The sequence below is a fragment of the Amblyraja radiata genome, chromosome 34 (assembly GCF_010909765.2).
Source record: "Amblyraja radiata isolate CabotCenter1 chromosome 34, sAmbRad1.1.pri, whole genome shotgun sequence".
In the NCBI taxonomy this organism is placed as follows: domain Eukaryota; kingdom Metazoa; phylum Chordata; class Chondrichthyes; order Rajiformes; family Rajidae; genus Amblyraja; species Amblyraja radiata.
This window is the reverse complement of record NC_045989.1, coordinates 17,976,076-17,996,882: the sequence shown is the minus strand read 5'-3', so window position 1 is coordinate 17,996,882 and position 20,807 is coordinate 17,976,076. Positions and strand designations below refer to the sequence as shown.

General features: G+C 41.7%; 1 protein-coding gene across 1 annotated transcript in view; it reads right to left on the bottom strand.

Annotated features, from left to right (window-relative positions):
- ctxnd1 (cortexin domain containing 1) overlaps window positions 1–20,807 on the bottom strand; it is a 36,189-nt gene that overhangs the window by 11,131 nt on the left and 4,251 nt on the right. Inside the window, exon 2 of the mRNA XM_033050122.1 lies at window positions 15,870–16,096. The gene's annotated coding sequence lies outside the window, so the exon portion shown is untranslated. The remainder of the gene's footprint in view (window positions 1–15,869; window positions 16,097–20,807) is intronic.

Below are 20,807 nucleotides of genomic sequence, written 5' to 3'. Positions count from 1 at the left end.
ATCCATTTCTCTTCACAGATGCTGCCTGACCCACTCCAGCACTTTATGTTTTACTCAAGGTTTGTAGATTGTCATATAGTGGAGTTGTTCCTGGGACTAGTCGAAAGCTATCTATGGGACTCTGGAAATTAAAATGTCTTGTTTATAAGCTTGCACTAATTTTTTAGCTGTCATCTTAACATGGAGGAAGTGGGACTGCGAACACCTTGGGGTTAGAAGGTTGTGACTTTGGGCCCTACCTCAGAGGCCTGGGTACAAATATCTCAACTCAAGCTTGAGTTCAGTCAAGACAGTGCCATCTTTTGGACAAGACATCAAATCGAAGCTTTTTTCTGTTCAACCAAGTGAATATAAAAATATTCCATGAAACTGTTCTGAAGAAGGACAAGCAAGTTATTCCCAGTAACCTGGCTATTATTTACCCCTCAGTCAACACCTCTTTAAACAAAATCTGTACATTGAACCTTGAACTTTTCAGGAACAGTTTCCTCCCCTCAGTCACCACTCTTCTATTCCTCAGGAACAGCTTTGCTCCTCTGTCATCAGGCTTCTGAACAATCCTTCCATAAGCTAGAAAACTGGCCGATTCACCTCTACCCCTTTGCTGGCATTGGACTTTGTCTCTGGAATCCGCCAATGCTGAGAACTATATGTTGCACTCTGAATCTTTCCCTTTGCTTTGCCTATTGTACTTGAGTTGGTTAATTGTATTTATGTATAGTATTATCTGATTTGATAACAAGCAAAACAAAGCATTTCACTGTACCTCAGAGTACCTCAGTATACGTGACCATGATAAACCTAAACATCATGTTTGCAGGACCTGGAGTGCACCCGCAAGGGACACAAAAGGCACTGTTTAAATGCAAGTATTTTTTTTCTTTACAGTTCAATTTCCTCTATTGAACAGAGGATAAGAGCAAGAGGTACATGGGAACACCAGAGCCTTCAAGTCCGACACTATCCTGAATTAGAAATTCAACATTGCAGTTCTTTCTAGATCATTGGTTCCAATAACGACTGCAAAAACACCGTAGGGGCATCTTTGCTTCATGGACCGCAGCAGTTGAAAGGGAAGGCACGTCTCCAACTTCTCAACTGATGAGCCACAATTGCTGGCTTTGCTCATTCACGCAACAATACGCTTTTGAATTACAGGTGCACATTATGGGGGTTATGGTGTGGAGATTATCATTCCTAATGGTTACAAATCAGAATGACTTCAATTTGATTTCAGTGCCTCAATTTATGATATCAGAACCGTAAATATCAGCTTCCAATGTTGGTGTGGGATTTAAAATTTGTGCAACGAAGCAAAAAAAAAAAAAATCAGAAATGTAATAAAAAAGATCATGTTGGAAATATTCAGTTAGGCAATAGATCACTGTCCTCCCATCCGAACTGGGAAAAGTTAGAGCAAAACAATTGTTATGAAGTAAGAGGACACGAGAAGAAAACCTCTGAAGTGGGATAGAATGAAGCAGGAATTATTGAGAAGAGGCCATACAATAAAAAATACTGCAGATGCTCGAATCCTGAAATAAAGACAGGAAATGCTGGATACACTCAGCAGGCCAGTCAGCATCTGTGGAAAGAAGAACTTTAGTGTTGTTTCGACAGGTAACAAAGAGGGCAGTAAGGAACTACAAAGAGTGGCGCCTGTAAACAGCAATGTTTTGACAAAGTAAGTTTTTGTTTAAAAAAAAAGTGCAATCACCACAGATCCAGTCATAAAAATAATCTGCATGAACTTTCTAAATGACTATCCTTCAATAACTGCTCAGACATTAAGCAGAGTCCAATGTTCTCAATGGGGTAGAGGCAAATCGGACAATACTCTAGCTTTTAACACCCTTCACCTCTACAACAGATTCTTCCCATTCATTTGAGCTTTATTGATGATTTGAGATTATAAAATGTCTATCAGGCAGAACTTCCTTAACCAGCTGTTAAACCAAAAATCACTGGAGATATAACTCATGCATTATAACAAACTCAAAGAGTAAGTGGTTACTTCTCCCAGGTGGGAAGTAGGGATGTGGGGAACGTAGTAATCCCTTCCAGAGACATGATAGTGGCTCAGAGAGACTGTCTGGGGGTTTAGCTACACTCAGGAAAACTTGTGCGCCAAATAGAAAATCAAGTTGATTAATGAAAAGTACCGACAGCTATTTTCACACGCCCATTTTTGGTTATAAATCTGGTTTGGATTTTTCAGCCCAATTCTGCAATTTCAGCCAACACTCACTAAAACCACTGCTGAAATCTTTGCTTACAACGGCAACTTAAAGCCAATCCACATTGATCAAACCAATAATTCACACATTCTCAAATTCCGATTCTCTTCAAGTTTGTGATATGCCTGGTTGCTAGTTTATAGCTGCAGTTATAATTAGAATGCTGTTGTGGTCCCCAAGAGATTGCAGCCATGGCAACAGCATTAGCATTTTAATGGGAAATTATATTTGACACCCATGACCTGTCATCAGGCAAAGTGGTTCTGAGGCATTCAGTCACATACACACAGAGATCAGAATGGTGCTTTAATGATGATTTAGTCAAGTGAAGGCTTTCATGTTTCTAAACTAAGAATCAACATGAGGCGGACTTGTAATTTAAACTGCAGTAAACTGCATTGTCACTCTGCCCAGCTTTCTGACAGATTACACCATTGGTTTATATTCAGTATTCTTTCGAGGTTTCCCTGCATTATAAAAGATCCAAGATGCACACCTGACATTTCAGTCATCCCACCCTTGAGATCTTACTCCCCTGCTTCTGATGAGAATCAGAAGTCACATAGTTAATTAGCAGAACAGTTGGCTCTCCACATGCACTCTGGTGTCAGGTCAGTGTTTATTTCAGCGCCAACTTTGTGGAGGACGGCTTCAGGCATTGTGCCCAGTTTGAGAGACATTTTGCTACATTCACACAATAAAACAGGAGCAGGAGCATCAGTCCCTTCAAGCCTGCCCCACCATTGAATATGATCATGGCTGATCTACGCTAGCCTCAACTCCTCTTCTGTAGCTGGAAACCAGCTCCCACCAAACACATTTTGGCAATTGGTGCTGATACCATTGGAGAGAAGGGTGACACATACTTTATCTAACTGTGCAGGCTGAAAGTTACATAAATTGGTTTCCTACATTACACATGAGATTACACTTGAAACCTGCTTTGTTGAAAAAGACGCAAGTACCTGCAGTTGCTAGTTTACAACAAAAGTCACAAAGTACTTGAGTAACTCAACGGGTCAGGCAGCATCAGTGTAGAACATGGATAGATGACGTTTTGGGTTGAGACCCTGATTCAGACAGATTGCAATGGGGGAGAAAGCTGGAAGAGAGGTGGAGGTGAGACAAAGCCTGGCAAGTGATAGGTGGATAAATGTGAGCGGTGGGGAGGTGTTGATTGGCAGATATTTCTACCGTTGGCCTCACATTTCATGCCTCTTCTCTCCATATCTATCAGATATTTGTTTTTTCCCCCATCTCTGGCCTTTGTCCATCCATCTGTCAGTTAACACCCCCCACACACCCACCTCAACTGCATCCATCTATCATTTGCCAGAGTTTTTACTTCCCCCCCCCCCAACCACCTCCCACCTCTCTTCCAGCTTTCTCCCCACTACTATCAGTCTGAAGAAGGATCCCGATCCGAAACATCACCTATCCATGTTCACCAGAAATGCTGCCTGACCTATTCCAACTATTCCAGCACTCAGTGTCTTTTTTTTGTTAAAAAGGAACTTAGGTTTGTCCTGATGTTGTGCAAACACAAATCTTTCAAAAATTAATTTAAAGCTCCTAGGCACAAGCATTTGCGTGCCTTGAATTTTGCCAGCTCTCTGCAAATTGTCAGATAAGGACGTTACAGATGTATACTGAGGATATTGGATGGATATTTCTGGTTCAGTTTGATCGTGATCTGGTTGCCTCAGCAGCAATTATTGAATAATTGAGCAGCCGAGCAAATGTAATATTGTGGCCCAAGATGTACAATCATGTCCTTACATCACAGAGCTAGTGCAGGCATCACTAATGTAGTTTTCCTGGGTGATTGTTGATATATCCCCTTTCACAATTTACCACACAGCCCACATTTTGTGCACATCCCTTATTATTACAGAGCTTAATTTACAGAGAAGTGTCTGGTGTTTCAATTTAGTTTCATTCAGACCAGTCTCGGGATAAATGATTCAACCATCTGATGAAGATTAAAGCTGAGAGCAAGAGATTTAAAATTGGTGTAAGCTGCAGATCTGGGGATCCAAGGAGATACAGGGAAAATAAAGCAAATGAGACTGCTTATGATGATTGTTGGATTGTAAATGCCAGAAAGAACTGGCTAATTACAAAATCAGAGGAAAGGGTTAGTGGAAACAAAATGAGAGCAGGAGCAGGATTAGGCATATCTACTTGTTGAGCCTGCTCTTCCACTCAAAACGATCATGGCTGATCCAATCTTGGCTTCAACAACACTTCCCCCCTCCCTCCCTGTACATCTAGTGGCATTGAGTTTTCCAGAATGGAAACATACAATGACTTGGCTCAACAGGTTTTGGGGATAGAGAATCCCAGTTCATGGCCCTTAGAGGAGAAATATCTTTCATCTCTGTCTGAAATGAGAGACCCCCTTCTCGGAAACCATGTTGCCTAGTTCTAGATGCTGCTGTAAGGGAACTTTCCTGCCTCCCACCTTCCAGTTTGTCTCTGGCTCCCAGAGCCTTATAGATTTCATTGAAGCCATCTCTCATTCTTCTAAAATTATTCCTTTATAAACGCTGTCCATTAAATTTCTTCCAATTTCGACAAAGGATCAAAATCTGAACTGTTTTTCATAGTTTTGTTTTACAGGCTTCTTCTGTTTTTTTTAATTGTGAGCATCCATCATTGGTCTAAGATGTACGAGCATTCACACTGACAGAAGAAATCTCACGATAAATAATTGTAAATTAAAAGTTGGGAGTAATGGTGTGTAAAGCTACATATAGATGAGGAATACAAAAAGCCACAAAGTGCTGGACTAACTCATTGGGTCAGGCAGCATCTCTTGAGAACATGGATTAGGTAACGTTTTGAGTCGGGTCGCCTCTTCAAACCTAACCCAAAAGGTCACCTCTCCATGTTCTGCAGTTTGCTGAATTGATATGCTGTTGAAAAATATATAATTTCACCTTTTAATGTAACAGTGGCACCCAACATCGGTATCAGATTATAATGCATCGTAAACATCAGATCGCAACCTCATAACGTACATATTCTCCCATCCTTATACTGTTTATAAAAATTCTATCCTGCACCCACTAAATGGTGAACCTAGAACATGTTCTCCAGAGATGCTGCCTGGCCTGTTGAATTACTCCAGCACTGTCGTTTTAAAATAAATTCCAACCAGCATCTGCAGTATCCACGTTTAGAAGAGGAAGATAGACAACAATGAATAGGGAATTTCACCGCAGATGATCATCTTTTCAGTTTCATCGCAGAAGCGAGTGTATTTAAATTTACCGCAGACAGAAGAATCAATAATTAAATGAGCATGCAGGGAATTACAGGAATGTTCATGCCGTGGAACACTAACTTCAATAAATACATTTTCGTACTCTACAGTTGACAGGATTTAACCACACAACAATCAAAATGAATTCCTTTCTCTTGCATTCACAATCAAATTTACATTTCATCTCCCCTTTGTACTAAATATTGTCTTTGGTACCTGGCTCGCTATTTAATGGGTGTAGTATAACAATTTTTATTAAAAGTTTAAAGATGGGAGAATGTCTACGTTAAGCGGTTGCGATCTGATGATTACAATGCGTTATTATCTGATACCGATGTAGGGCACCACTGTTACATTAAAAGGAGTAATTATATTTTTTCAAAAGCATATCAATCTAGTAAATTACTAAAAAATGAACAACTGCATCAAACAAAGTGTGTACGGCCCCCAAAAGATTCTCATGCAAGTAATGAATAATTAGTAGCAGATGTCAAGAGGAAAATAAGCACTTACATTATAGTCTTGAACCCAGAGATTAAATCATTAAATCTTTATTGGGCACAGACTATTATTGGTATGAAGTGCTCAAAGAAATCCTGAAGATGCAAAAGGCATAATATTAATACGATATTAACTGTTTCTCTCTGTCCTAAATTCCAGCAGTAACAAGCAGAATAGACCAGGAAGAACCCATGGATGTGATGCATTTGGATTTTCACAAAGCTTTTGACGAGGTTCAATATCAGGAATTGGCATGCAAAATTCACACGGAATTGGGGTAAAGTACTGGTAAGGATAGGAATAAATGGGTTGTATTCTGAGTGGCAGGAAGAGACTAGTGGGATATCACATGGATCAGACCCCAGCTATTCATGGTATATGATGATGGTATGGACGAGGGAATTAACTGTAATGTCTACAAGTTTGCAGATCTCACAAAGCTGGGTAGGACCCAGCTGCCATGCCTCAAGGATTGGCAGAGTGGGCAGATGCTGTATAGTGTGGATAGTGCTGTATAGTGTGGATAAATGTGAGGTTATCCACTTGGTGGCCAAATCAGGAAGGCAGATTATTATTTGAATGATGGCAGAATGGGAAAGAAGGAGGTGCACAAGACCCAAGTGCTGAAGGGAAGCATGCAAGTGCAGCAGGCGATTAAGAATTAAAATTGTATGTTGACCTTCATGACGGGAGGATTTGTCTAGACTGGAAAATAGGAAAGTCTTGCTGAAACTGCGCAGGGCCGTGGTGATACCACAGCATGAATATTGTTTGCAGTGTTGGCTTCCTTATCTGAGGAAGAATGTTCATGCAGAGAGTGCAACAAAAGTTCATTGGACTCGATCCTGGATGTCAGCACTGACAGTAAGAAGAGAGATTGGGTCAACTAGACTTGTATTCCCGAATGAGAGAAGATCCACGACATTCTACAAAATTCCAACAGGTATCAGATTAGAAGCAGGATTTACATCCTCTATGGAGAGTAAACTAAAACCCAAGGATAGGAGGTAAGCCATTTGGAAAAGAATTTCCTTCAAAATCAATAAATATATTCAAAGGACTAGATATTGTTACAGAGTCATATACAACAGGCCCTTTGGCCCACCACATCCATGTTGACCATCAAGTACTCAACTATATGAAACCCATTTATCAGCACTTGATCCGTAGCCTTCCATGCCGTGGCAATTCAAGGACTTGACCAGACATTTTAAAAAAGTTGCAAGAATCTCCACCTCCACCACCCCCTCAGGCAGGGCATTCCAAATTTCAACCAAAAGGTTATTCCTCAGACCCCTCAAACTTACACAAAAACACTACTTTCAGATATCTCTGCTATGGGGAAAACGTTATTGCTGTTTGCCCTGCCTATACCCATCAGAATCTTGTATACCGCCATGAGATCCCCTCCGCAGCCTACTCCACTCCAAGAAAACCAAACCAAGCCTATCTGTCTCTCTGAGGTTCTTCTGAAGTCTTACATCCCAGGCAACGTCCTGGAGAATTATTTGTGCATCATCTCCTATGTTGTGTTGGGCAGAACTCCTTATCCTAAATGAATGTCCTCCAGTTTTAGATCACTCTGCTATGGGGCTAGTATCCAACTACCCACACCCTTCATAATTTTGATTCCCCATCAGTCCTCTCTGCTTCAAGAAAAACAAACCTATCCTATCCAGTCTCTTCGTGTAACTGAAACATTCCACCCCAAGCAGCATCTTAGTGGATCTACTCTGCATAATTTCCTGTGCAATTGTATCCTGTATGGACACCAACATATAGATAAACCAGTATTCCCGCTCTATAAAGTCCTACCATGACCTCCCTGCTCTTATACTCGGTATCCCAGTTATTTAAGGCACTCTTCACCTCCTTTTCTAACTGTGCTGCCACCTTCAGGACTGCTAGGCATTGTACATTAAGGCCCATATGTTCCTTAATAGTCTCTAGGACCCTATCATTCATGGTGTAACCCTTGTTAGTCCCCCAAAGAGCATCACCTCACACTTATCATGATTCCTTCCTAAAATTTCCTTTCGAAATGCATTTCGTTGTCTCTGTACTGTACACTGACAATGACAATTAAAATTGAATCTGAATCTGAATCTGAATCTGAATCAATGTCATTTTCCATTGCTTTGCTCATTTTACTAACTGATCAATATCATGTATCTCAAACCTTATCTTCACTATTAATCAATATTGCAATGCTGTGTCCTCATTTACATCCTCACACCTGTTGTGCCTAAAGATCCTATAACCTGGATAAGTTACCAGCCCTGCCCTTCTTTCACCCATGTCGCTGTGATACCAACAACATTATTTTCCCATTGTTGTTCAATATTCTAAGTTCACTTGCCTTACTAATCAGACTCCTGGTGTTAAAATAGATGCAATTTAGCATTCCATTCCCCCAGTGTGCTTTGCGTCTAACGTCATGACATGTCTGATCTGTCTTCTGCAATTAATTATTTTTCCTTCTCTACTTGACTGTACCTCTCTGAACCTTACATCTCATCCGTGTCCCACTCACTGCCAAATTAGTTTGAACCCTTCCCATCAGCATTACTAAACCTCTCTCAAGGATGTTGTCCTCATTCTGGCCCAGATGCAGCCTGTCCAGCTTGTGAAAGTCCACCTTCTCCTGAACGAGTCACAGTGATCGAGAAATCCAAAGCCCTAAATCGTACACCATGGGAGTAACCAAAAAGAATTACAACCTTAGAACAAAAACAAACAACAGTACAGCACAGGAACAGCCCTTGGGCCCTAACATGATGCCCACTTATATTGATCTTATCTGCCTGTACGTGCTCCATATTGCCTGTACATGATACCTTACAGGTTTTGCCCTATCATTTGCTACCTAGCTCCCTAAATTCATGTTAGAGGACTTCATTACTCTTTTTAATCTATCTTGCTGTGGATCATATTCTCTGCTGTTTACTCTCGAAGAGGGGAAAACACTGGCTCACCTTAGAAATAAAATTTCCTTTCGAAAAGCAATTAAAGATTCTACTTCAAGCACCATTTCATGAGGGGTATTCTAGACCACAGATGATCATGCAGAAAACTCACATTGCTGATATTTTTGGAAAGTATTTCACTCATGTGTTCCTGCCAATGGAAACAGGTTCTCCTTCCAATTCCAGGTGAACCAAAGCGACAAAACAAAAATGTGGTTGGTAAAGTTGCTGAAGGCATTGTACTCAGCCGCCTTTGATGGATTAATGTTGAAGAATGTGAGAACTCCTTGATTAAAAGACTTGTCCTTTACAGGACGTAGAATGCTGTGCTGATGGAGCTTTCTGAACAGTAGCAGCACCTCCTGTGTGCACCCTAATTGAAGCTGTGGCCGTTTGTCTTCCCACGAATTTGCTTCAGTGCGCTAACAGCTGCTCCTCTCTTGCATGGAGATGGCACCTGCCCATAGTTTATGCCAGCAACTTTACCAACCTGCATCTTTTTTCCACTTTGGTTCACCCAGAAATGGAAGAACTATATCCATTGGCAGATACATTGGTAACCAGGGACACATTGGAATAATTGGATCATACCCTTGGCTGGGAATTGTATAATTGGTATAATTTTCCTTTCACCTCACACTCCATCTTCTACTTCTACTTCTACTTCTACTTCTACTTCTACTTCTACTTCTACTTCTACTTCTACTTCTACTTCTACTTCTACTTCTTCTTCTTCTTCTTCTTCTTCTTCTTCTTCTTCTTCTTCTTCCGTATGGCGTGCACAGCCTAAAGTTGTAGGACAACTTGTTCTATTTGATCGTACTTGATTGTGCACGGCAGGTTGATTGCATTCGCCGAAACAGGGCGGACCACATGAAGGTTGCAATCTCACACTCCATATGGAAAGGTTACACTGTCTAGTGTAGAATACTTATTTATTGATTACATCTTGTTCCAGTTCTTATAACCGTTAATTTTCTCCTTGTAATAAAAGCTAATCCTATTCTGAAAAATTGGAATGAAAAGTATTCATAGTCATACAGCACTGTCCCGACCGAGTCTGCACCAAGCATCAAGTACCCACCTACAGTATTCCCACAATCCCATCCAATCCCTTCAGATATTGACATTCACCGACACACGAGCAACATTTTACAGTGGCTAATAAATCTATTGACCTGCAAGTCTTTGGGATATAGGAGGAAACCAGAGTGGGGAACATGAAAACTACACACAGACATCTGCAGAAGTCAGGATCAAACGTGGGTTGCTGGCACTGTGAGGCACCGGCTATATTAGCTACACAACTGTGTTGGTCCAGTTCAGCATTATCGCTCTTATACCAAAACAACACAACCTTCTCAAATTGTTAAAAAATATATAAGATTTGGGAACAGCATCTTACAAAGCTGTCAGCACTGGTTCAATGCTCAGGTTGAAAGTTCAAATCTCACTGTGGAGCCTTGAGAACATGATCAAGTGTTGTATTATCTGAAGTATTGTATCTTTGGTAAAATATTAGACAGTAGACCTGCTATATATTCCGATTGATGTAAAAGAAACCATGACATGGTTCAAATAAATGTATCTGTTGTCATCGTGAAAGCAGATTAACTGGTAATCTTTTTCATCTATTGTCCTTGAGACATTGTTGTGCTCAAATTGGCAAATGCTTTACCTCAGCTATAATAGGAACATTACTTCACAACAGAAACATGTTTGATCATCCTGAGGATATGAAGAGGTTTGATAGAAATACATGTTTGCAGATTTCAGGATCAGATCTAGATGATTTCTTCTTACTTTAGCATTTCAGTGTCAGTGCTCATAAAATGTTTCAAGACTTTCTTAGACCATGAGGGGTGACAAATTAAAGCAATTCTCTTATTTTTCTCCTCGAGGGCATGAATCGGACAAATATTAATTAATATATTTTTCTCCTAGTACCAAGCTCCTGTTAGTAGCTCAATGTTAAACAGTAACAATAAACCATATTTATCGACTGTGCTCACAGTTAACTGTACTCCAGTAGATGGCTGCTACTCAAAAACCCTCCAGCTTCAGATACTAGTCTTTCTCCTGACACCCACAGACTATTCCCCAAGACTGTAATAGGAGCAGTTAATTCTCAAAAGTTAAAGTCTAAATGTGAGAATTGAGAAATGTTGGAGGTATAAGAAGTCTAAGTACAAATGCAATGAAGGGAGGAAGAAGAGATTCCATAACAAGAGTGATAAAGGTAGGCAGTAAAGATAGTAGTGGGCGGATACAGAATATGAGGGTGGTTAAAGCAACATGTTTACCAATACCTGCTTATTCCCAACATCCACCAAGCTCGCCAATAGAAATGTGAGAACACTGCAATGTTCTGAAATTGTTAAACACAATGTTGAGCCTTGAAGGCTGTAACAAACCAAAATGAGAGTAAGCACTTGTCATTTGCTTCAGTTGAGCAGCACAAGGAAGAGACTGAAAATAGAAAGGTGAGATGGATATCATATTAACTAGTGACCATAAAGTCAGGGCCACTCTTGTAAACTGTTGGAATATAAATTGAAACCTAACCTATTCAGCAAAGGCCTCCTGAATTCTAATTCCTTGAGAAGGTACTAAGACAGACGGGGAAGAACCATTCACAAACGCATCTTTGGTGTGCTTCTGATCAGAAGAAAGCATTGGGAATCCAGACCCGAAATGTCACCTAGTCATATTCTCCAGAAATGCTGTCTGACCCGCTGAGTTGCTCCAGCATTTTGTGTCTCTCTTTGGTAAACCAGCATGTGTAATTGCTTGTTATTACAATTGGAATATGAAGTGCAAGACAACCACTACAGCCAAGGAGCAGGAGGTTCAGGTACAGAATCCTTTGTCAGGTGGAATGTTGCTTCGTCTGATTTACAGGTGGTCAAGTAGTCACATTATTGCTTTCTTCGGGGTTCTTGACACGTTAGATTATCTTGATATATGAAAAGATTCTTTGCTCTGTTACCTTAACAAAGTTAACTTTGAGACAAAAAGAGGCAGTATATCCAATTGAGCTATCTGCAATATTCTCCACGGTGCAGCCAGAGGGACATAACCAAGGTTATATTTCGTGATTGCAAAGTGTAAATATAATTGTGACACAGCAGGCAAGATCAATCACACATAATAGGCTAGATAACTGATTGTAGGGGAAAGGAACGGAGATATGGAAAAGGGTTAGAATAAGATGCCCATTTGAAACACAATGCTTGGTATAGACAAGCCGGGCTCAATATCCTTCCTGGGTTATACTGTCTGCATTACCCCATTTAAGAAACATCCTCATACCAGAAGTATATTAGAGGAAAGGTATTTATTACAATAAAGCAGGACTTTGAGTAGGGTGACATGTAAAGGAATGAAATAGAAAATATATAGTTAAAAATATTTAGAAGACATCATATAGAGCTAGTGATGAAATACTGTTGGTAAATTGGAAATGGGAAGCTTCTCAGCTTTCAGATTGTTGGGAACAGGGGACCCAGCAGCCTGGGCCTTACACTCCACCCCTCCCCCTCTGGCAGCTCCCGTCTCAAAGAATTGCGGGTTGCTAAAATGTTAAGGTACGGTGAAGTTTTGAGACACTCTCAACGGAAAGCACCACCCTGTCGGTCGAGGCTGGTCTTGTAAAAAAGAGCGCTGGTTCCGACTGGAGACGCCGCCCGTTTCCAGCCCCGTCTCAGCCGGGGTGAATGTTAGGGGGTTAGAACGGGTGGTCCGACCTCTTTTGTGCGCACCTCAGCCTGTCGGCAGAGCGGGATAAATGCTGAACCTCCAGGCTTGCAATTGTATTGGAAGGCTCAGCCGGGGGGGTCTTTAATTTCGTAAAGCGATCTTACTAATTCAGCCTCTGTGATATTAGGTTTGTTTCCGGGGAAGCTTTTGTGGTTGAATAGAAAGGGAGGCATGCTTTTCCATCTCAGTAAGATCCAACAGTACGCTACTGAAATCTTCCTTCCTTCAGATTAAGGATGAGCAAGTCCGCAGCTGACATTTTACCTTAAGCAGGGACCGAGACTCTGTCCGCCGATTTCAATTGCAAAATAAACTCCAATCCGTCAGCTCAGAAACTGCCATTTCTGTCTCAGACATCTTAATAACATTAATGGAACGGATTCATCGCCGGGACCATCCTGGTTTGAAACACGTTCGAAGAAGTTACGGAATGACAGGCGACCAAACTTTGAATTAGTTGAAACCAAGAAAGCTTCCCTCAATACAAGATGCGTCTGTTTTAGAATATGATGGTGTGTTTTAATCTAGAAGAGGAAACATCCAATTCCTCGCCGGGGTCTCACCTTGTCCAGCTACTTTTTTTCCTAAGGTGGGTGGGAGCTGTGGTGTAAAATCTAGGATCCCTCGTCCATTTCTTTCCTGAAGTTCACCACATTAATTTACATTCGCCGCTGTGTAATATACTCGTCACTTAACTGGTTGGTAAGAGGTTTCTGTAATGATGAGTAGAATGCTTCGGTGCCCAGCACGCATTTAATCTCACCTACCGTTTGCTCTCTCTTTACTACCGTTATATTCTAAGAGACATCTTAGAAATCCTCCAACACGTTGCACTCTAACCACTGATGTGTGTTCGGCGAAGGGTCTTTGACTGTTGGTATCTCCACCCGCACATGTTGGAATAACCTGCTTAAACTAACGAGAACCTCTGCTTTCAATGTTTCAAAATAACTTTACCAGAGAACTCGAGCTCAAAGCTCCAAACTACCAGGACAACTTTAAAACGATATCAGTACATCCCATCCCAGAAACCATTTGATGGAACACAAAAATAACGCCGACGACGAGTGCTAAATATTAATTCACGCCTAGAATTATATTTACAGATACCGTCTCGATTTAAGAATACAATTAGAAAAATGAACTGACCTATCTCCCTAAAGTTTACGACTGAGAATATTAGACTTTATCCCGTGTGTTGAGAACATGACGACGCCTCGCCGCCAACAATTTCGCCCAGAATTAAATCGACTTAAATCGACTCTGCAGAGCTGCTAATCCCGTCAGATGCGGCCCGGCTTGTCTCATCACACTGGCTCACTCAACCCCTCCGCCAGCCTAGGCTGAAGCCCCCCCCCCGGCTGCAGTGTGACTGCCACTTACTACACTGGCTGCTCGGTGCAGTCCACAGCGCCCAGCCCATCCGGCACCACATGCTCCGTCAACCCGGCACTCTGCTCATCTTTCCAGCTCCCGGCCGTGGCTTCAGTGCTCGCCGCCGCTCATGGCTCTCGTCTCTGTTGGGTTAGCACTCGGGGAGGTTGTACAATGAAGCAGTCAAGAGACAGCGCCAGGTCAGGAAAGCTCACCGGCCGTGTCTACATTGCAACAACAGCCCGCGTACCTAGGCTGGTAAACCAGTCAAAAATAGGCGTGTGCTGGTCCGAAAAGCTTTGAGTGATGTGCAATTTCCCTGGATGTCCAGATGAATAAAATGATCTTAACCGAAGCCAATATCCAGCGAGCAAGCAGGTTCAACCTGCGCACTGACTTTTTCCCTGTAAGTCTCTAAGTCCTTTGAGTCACTAATGTCATTCTGATTGCCCAGAACAAAAATCCCCCCTGACTGGTCTCAACAATGTACTCCTCTTGCTCGTTTTGCTGCATTAGAGGGCGAGGGCTCATCGACAGCAGAACATCGGTGTTCCAACCTGCGCGTTCAATCAGCTGAACACTGGATGAACTCAGCTGGTCGGGCAACATCTGTTGAGGCGATTCGGCAGGCGGCGTCTCGGGTCGAGACCCTTCTTCAGACTAATCGGGCTGGGGAAGAAAGCTAGAAAAGTACCACTGATTAATAAAAAGGAAATGCAGATGCCGGTTTATAACAAAGATAGACACAAAATACTAGAGTAACTCAGTGGGTCAGGCACCATCTCCGGAGAAATCACAGCATCTCCAGAGATGCTGCCTGACCCGCATTGTTACTCCATCATTTTGCTTGTGCCATTAAATAAGTACCACTCTTAATCCAGAGGCTGCTAGGTTTTCCTATAACAGCTGAGTACAGAAAGTGTTAAGTGGAAAGGCGCCCCAAGAGAGGATAACGCCACGCAGTTTTACCGTTTCCTAAGAAGGTCCGACATAACACACTCTAGTTAAATTGGAGGTACACAAAAAAGCTGGAGAAACTCAGCGGGTGCAGCAGCATCAAGGTAGCGAAGGAAATAGGCAACGTTTCGGGCCGAAACCCTTCTTCAGACTAGTTAAATTGGATTTGTTTAAATAAATAAATGGTCCATTTATTTAGAGCATTATAGGGAGGTTGCACGGCAGTCGGGTCACGACCCGTGACCTGTACTATTGCCACACAACGCCAACTGGAGTACACGCGATGAACTGCAGGTAAGCACTTACCATTGTTTCCAGCGGAGCGGGCCGTTAAAAACCGCCGAAATGGTCAATTTATGCGCTGTAAATAATTATGGAAATCGGGGTAAGCTCCTCACTTTTAGAATTCTGAAGTAGGATAAATGTCTCTCACGGTTACCCCAATTTCCATAATTATTTACAGTGCAAACATTGACCGTTTCGGCGGTTTTTAACAGGTACGAAAGTACGCGTTTTGTGTATTAACTGTATATGCCGGAAGCTGCCATGTACTCCACATGGATTGAGCTGCTCCGTGCGTCATACCCTTTGACCTGATGACCTTTACGTGCAACCCCCCTCTAGAGGCCCGTAATGTAACGGAAATAATCCCTAATTGTTTTTTAAAATTCCAGATTAGCAGAGTGCTAGAATGAGCCCAACCTTGCAAGAGTAGGAATAGATTGGAGCTACTTGTGCCCTGGGAATGCTGAGCCTCTGAAATGCATTCATGGTTGGAGTGATGGAGGCTGACCATTCCCATCTTACCTTCAACAATGAACTGGGCCTGATCTTGAACCACATCCCTTCATATGCAGACTGGACTAGTTTCAGTAACCTCAAGAGATCCAAAGTGAACTTCCCATGGTCCTGTTCCTCTTTCTGGTCCCACTTCCATTTCATTCAAAGGGATGCATGGATGTGAATGTACAGGTTGTCATGTTTTGATGTTCCAGCTATAAAGCCTCCCATTCATCCATTTCTTGGGTTCCTCTCTGTGTTAAAAGAAAACCAGAACAGTAAAATCAAAGATCTGTTGAATCTGCCATGAAAGATTGAACTTCTGCAGCCACAAACAAAACAGGCCTTTCAGCCCATCATTTTCAGGACAGCCATCAGGAACCATTCTACACTAGTCCAATTTTACAGCACTCAGCTCAGAGCAATCAACTGCACAGTGTTTGCAGTGCTCATCTAGATGTGAGAATCTCTGCCTCTACCACCTTCCTCAGGCAGCGAGCACCAAATTTCAACCATCATCTGAGTGATAAAAAATCTTCCTCACATCCCCTCTAAACTTCCAGCCACCTACCCTAAACCTATGCCCTCTGGTCATAGACAACTTTACTGAAGGGAATCATCTCTTCCCATCCACACTATGCCACTCTTAATTTTGTACATCTCCAATGGGTATCCCTTCAGCCTCCTGTACTCAGAGAAAACAAACCCAGCCTGTCCAGTGTTTCCTTCGAACATAAACTCTTTATCCCAGACACCATTTCTTCTTTAATGTTACAGCTCCTTTCATTTTAAACATGATTCCATCGCTGCCATGACCTTCTATTCTCTTTCTGATACTGATGCAAAGTAATTATTTAACCATCTGCCATTTCACTTTCACTGCCTGAGCTTTTATCCTGTACTGCACTCTTTTTTCTCTATGACCATCCTACCCTGTGGAGTATTGTACTGTTACATTTAATTTCCTTGATAATTTTGTTTCACTATTCTTTGGCTTCCTCATTATTTCTTGGTACTCTGATCATGTGAGGTATCGCCTCAGCGCAGAGGGAGAAGAGGAGGGAAGAGACAGTAACCCTAAGATTTTTTTGCCTCCACCACAGTGAGGAGGTGCTTGGAGGACTCACTGTGGTGGATGTTAATTTGTGTTTATTGTTGTTTTTATTGTATTGTATGTATGACTGCAGGCACGAAATTTCATTCAGACCGTAAGGTCTGAATGACAATAAAGGTATTCAATTCAATTCAATTCAATGTGACTCATCCCCCCCCCCCCCCCCTTTTAATAGGATTTTCTTCATTTAGAGGCAGAATTTGCATGTAAATTTCGCTCTGATCTATTCAGTAAATAATATTTGCATGGTTGTTGCATGAACGGGACAATTAGGGTTATCTCTGGGCTAGCGCTTTTTGTATGAAGCAAAGGAGATCAAGTGGAGATTTAATCAAGGTGTCGTCACAAGAAACAGAAAAGTCCTAATTTTTCTTGGTAGAATGTTCAATGACATGGATTGAAGGATTCTCGTCCAATGACGTGGATTGGTTGGAAGATTGTGGGGTGGGGGATGTTTGATTTAATATCTGTTTCACCAGAAATGCAGTGGGGGGGCTGGAGTTTAAAGGCTGTAAGGATGGTGGAGGCAGAAACAGACCTTTAAACATGCGGAGAGGAGTGAGTGAAGTGCTATAGCCTGCAAGGTCTGTGATCAAGAACAAGCAAGTGGGAGTAACCAGAATAATAAAATTTCTCAGAATGTGCTGCTGATCTGGGGAGTTAACTTAAGTGATGAAGGACAGAGACATTGAGCGAATGAGGCACTGTGCTAATTAAGACAGGAATAGCACTTGTTTTACTGGCCTTTGCCTTCATAATTGAAACACCAATGCTATGGTCAGTGAAATTCTAACCTCTATCATAAAGAGTGAGATTAATCACAAAACAAAGTTCATTATTTGAAAGCTGCGGGAAAGCGTAAATTTTATGTTCTTTTAATTGCAATTCTCAGGCATATTGCAATGATATATAAATCATTACACAGCGAGCACAGTGAATTGAAACTTCATCTCAATTCATCATGGTTTATCGCTTTCCTATCCTGTGTGAATCATTTCATCCATACAAATTTCCCCTTTTAAAAATTGAAGGCCATTCCTGTGATCTTGTCATCTTTTGTGGCCTAGCTACTACCATCAACTCAATTAAAAGTAAGACCATTTTGGATCCTTTTATTCCGTTTTTATTCATATCCTCCCATCCTGTGTCACCTCATTTCTTCTATATGTCAACTGCAATTCAGACTCTTACTTTGGCTACTGATCTGCTCAACTCCACCCTTTATTTCTTCCATTCTGGACTGAAACTGAAACTATTCACAGCTCGGCCATTCCCTCTAGGAGGCAGAATTGAACCCCCCTCCCTACTTCCCCATTTCCCCCTGAATGTGAGGAACTTCATTGTTATTAAGATTGAAACAGCTTCCTCTTCTTGAGTAGAGGTTAATGAGAAACTGAAGTTCAGACCAGAGCTGAGATGAGAGGAGTCTTTCAATCAATTTTGGCCCTTGTGGTCTTGGCAAAAAGAAAGTAAAGGAGACAATTTATCTCTGATTGGTGTTTCTAGTATTTTGTCCTTCCTCGCAAACGGCATTTTCTTTAACCTACATTGCAATGCTGCCTCCTAATTCACCACCAACCCTCATCATCCTTTAGACATATCTCAGCAAAACGCGTGTAACCAAGAGTGTTCAGCTCTGATCATACCTCACTAAATGCCCTCAGTTCACTGCCTTTATTCCCTCAACTCCGTGCATTAAATGATGAACAATTAAATTCTGCCAAAAATAGTTTCTCTTTTAATTTCTCCCAGTCTCCAGTCTTCCAAAGTTAATCCTCCATATTGCAGGCTCATTTAACAGCATCATACTTTGCATATCTGATTTTGTGTCTCGCCTTCATCCCCTCAGTTTGAGCACTCCCCACCAGCACAGTAATATAATAATAATAATACATTTTATTTGCGGGCACCTTTCAAAGTCTCAAGGACACCTTACAGAAAATTAACAAGAGAGAAAAAACATATAGTCGGAGTAAAATAAATAATAAGGACATCACCAATACACAAATTAAAGACAGAATTCGCTCCAAAGACAAAAAATCAAAAACACAATGGGAAGAGAGAGCAGCGGCAGCTAAAGCGCGCCAGCGTCCACTCTCCCTTCCGACAGCCATCTTGGACACAAACTAACATACTCACATTACACACAAAAAATCATCCCCCCATAATGGATACCACTGTGGGGGAAGGCACAATGTCCAGTCCCCATCCCCAGTTCTCCCAAAGTCAGGCCTATTGAGGCCTCCGCTATTGCCTCTACGGAGGCCCGATGTTCCTGGCCGTTCTGGCCGGGTGCTGTTGCCCCGGCGTCGGGAGAGTCCTTTCAGCGGCTGGGCCAGATGGACTTTGGAGCAAGTCCAACAGTGATGTAACACATCTTGTTTGTAATTTATCCAGAAGCAATCACAATTGTCTTTGAGATCTACTTTTAAATCAATTTCTTTCTTTGTTGTTATGTAAATTCTTATTTATCCTAACTATCAAATCCATTACTGTAGCTCTCCCATTCAATTTTAACTGAGCCCACGTGGTTCCATGATCTTGACTTTGGCTGTGACCCCCCCCCCCCCCGCCCGAGGGGTCATTGTCTTCTTGAGCATTCTGAGGTGATTACTGGTCCAGAACAACAGACAGCCAACCATGTCATCTCTGGCTGCCCGCTCTACCACCCACCAAATGGAGCTCAGGGCCTGGCAGACATTGACGCAAAGACAACATCCTGGCTGCTCAACACCCGGCTTGAGATCGAACTATTCCTTTGGTTTATGTTTCATTCGCAAGAAGAAGACTGGCCCATTCCCTCTCTCTGCCTGAAAACATAAGCTATGAGGTGACCACTCTCTTGGATGTGCTATCCATGTAACAGATAAATGCATGTGTTGACACCAGCTGCTATCATAAAATATAGATCTTGAGGTCTTCTGAGATCACTCCTACAAAAATGTGACTTGACCAGAATGTGTCTTCAACAGGAATAATCCAGATCTTTATTGGAAGAAGATCTGTCAGATCTTTATTTACTGGAAGAAGAATTTAAATTCAACTATCTTTCCAGGTCAGCATTCACATTAGGCCATTTCACTGCTTTATTCATTGTTATCTAAATAATCTACATTCATTTTTCAGTATATACTGTAACAGGGTGTTGTCCAATCTTAATTTGAAAGCATTGTTAAATTCATGGGACTTTAGAAAAATCAAGGCTATTTATAGGTTAAATAATGTGGGGAACTAGGATTTCATCTACTTTGGTAGGAAGAAAAAAATCTTAAATGGTGTGGGACTATTAAACATTAGTGTTAAAAGAGATCAGGGTGTTCTCAGACAAGAAATGCAAAGAGATTGCTTGGTGGTATAGCAAAAAATGAAGAAGGGGAATCGAATGTTGACCTTCATTATGAGAAGGTTGAAGTAACAGTAAGCCAGTATTGCTAAAGTTCTCTGGCAAGAGTATAATTGGACTGCTGTAGACAGTTATAGTTCATGATTGAGAGACGAAGTTAAGGTTCATCAAGTTGATTACTGACATGAGATAAGAGATTTTTCTTAAGATAGAATTTATTGGCACACAACCAGGGTCGGTGGAATTTGGGTTGTCAGCAGCGATACAATAATAAAGAACACACAACCACAATAAAAATGTAACACAAACATCCACCACAGCATTCATCACTGTGGTGGAAGGCACAAAATTTGGCCAGTCCTCCTCCATTTCCCCCCCGTGGACAGGACCAGAGTCCAGAGTCAGTCCAGGATCGGCTCTTCCTCTTCCATGAGACTGTTATCTTATGATAAAGGATCAAACAATGGTTTGAGCACTCTCAGGAGTTTAGAAGAGTGAAAGGTGAGCT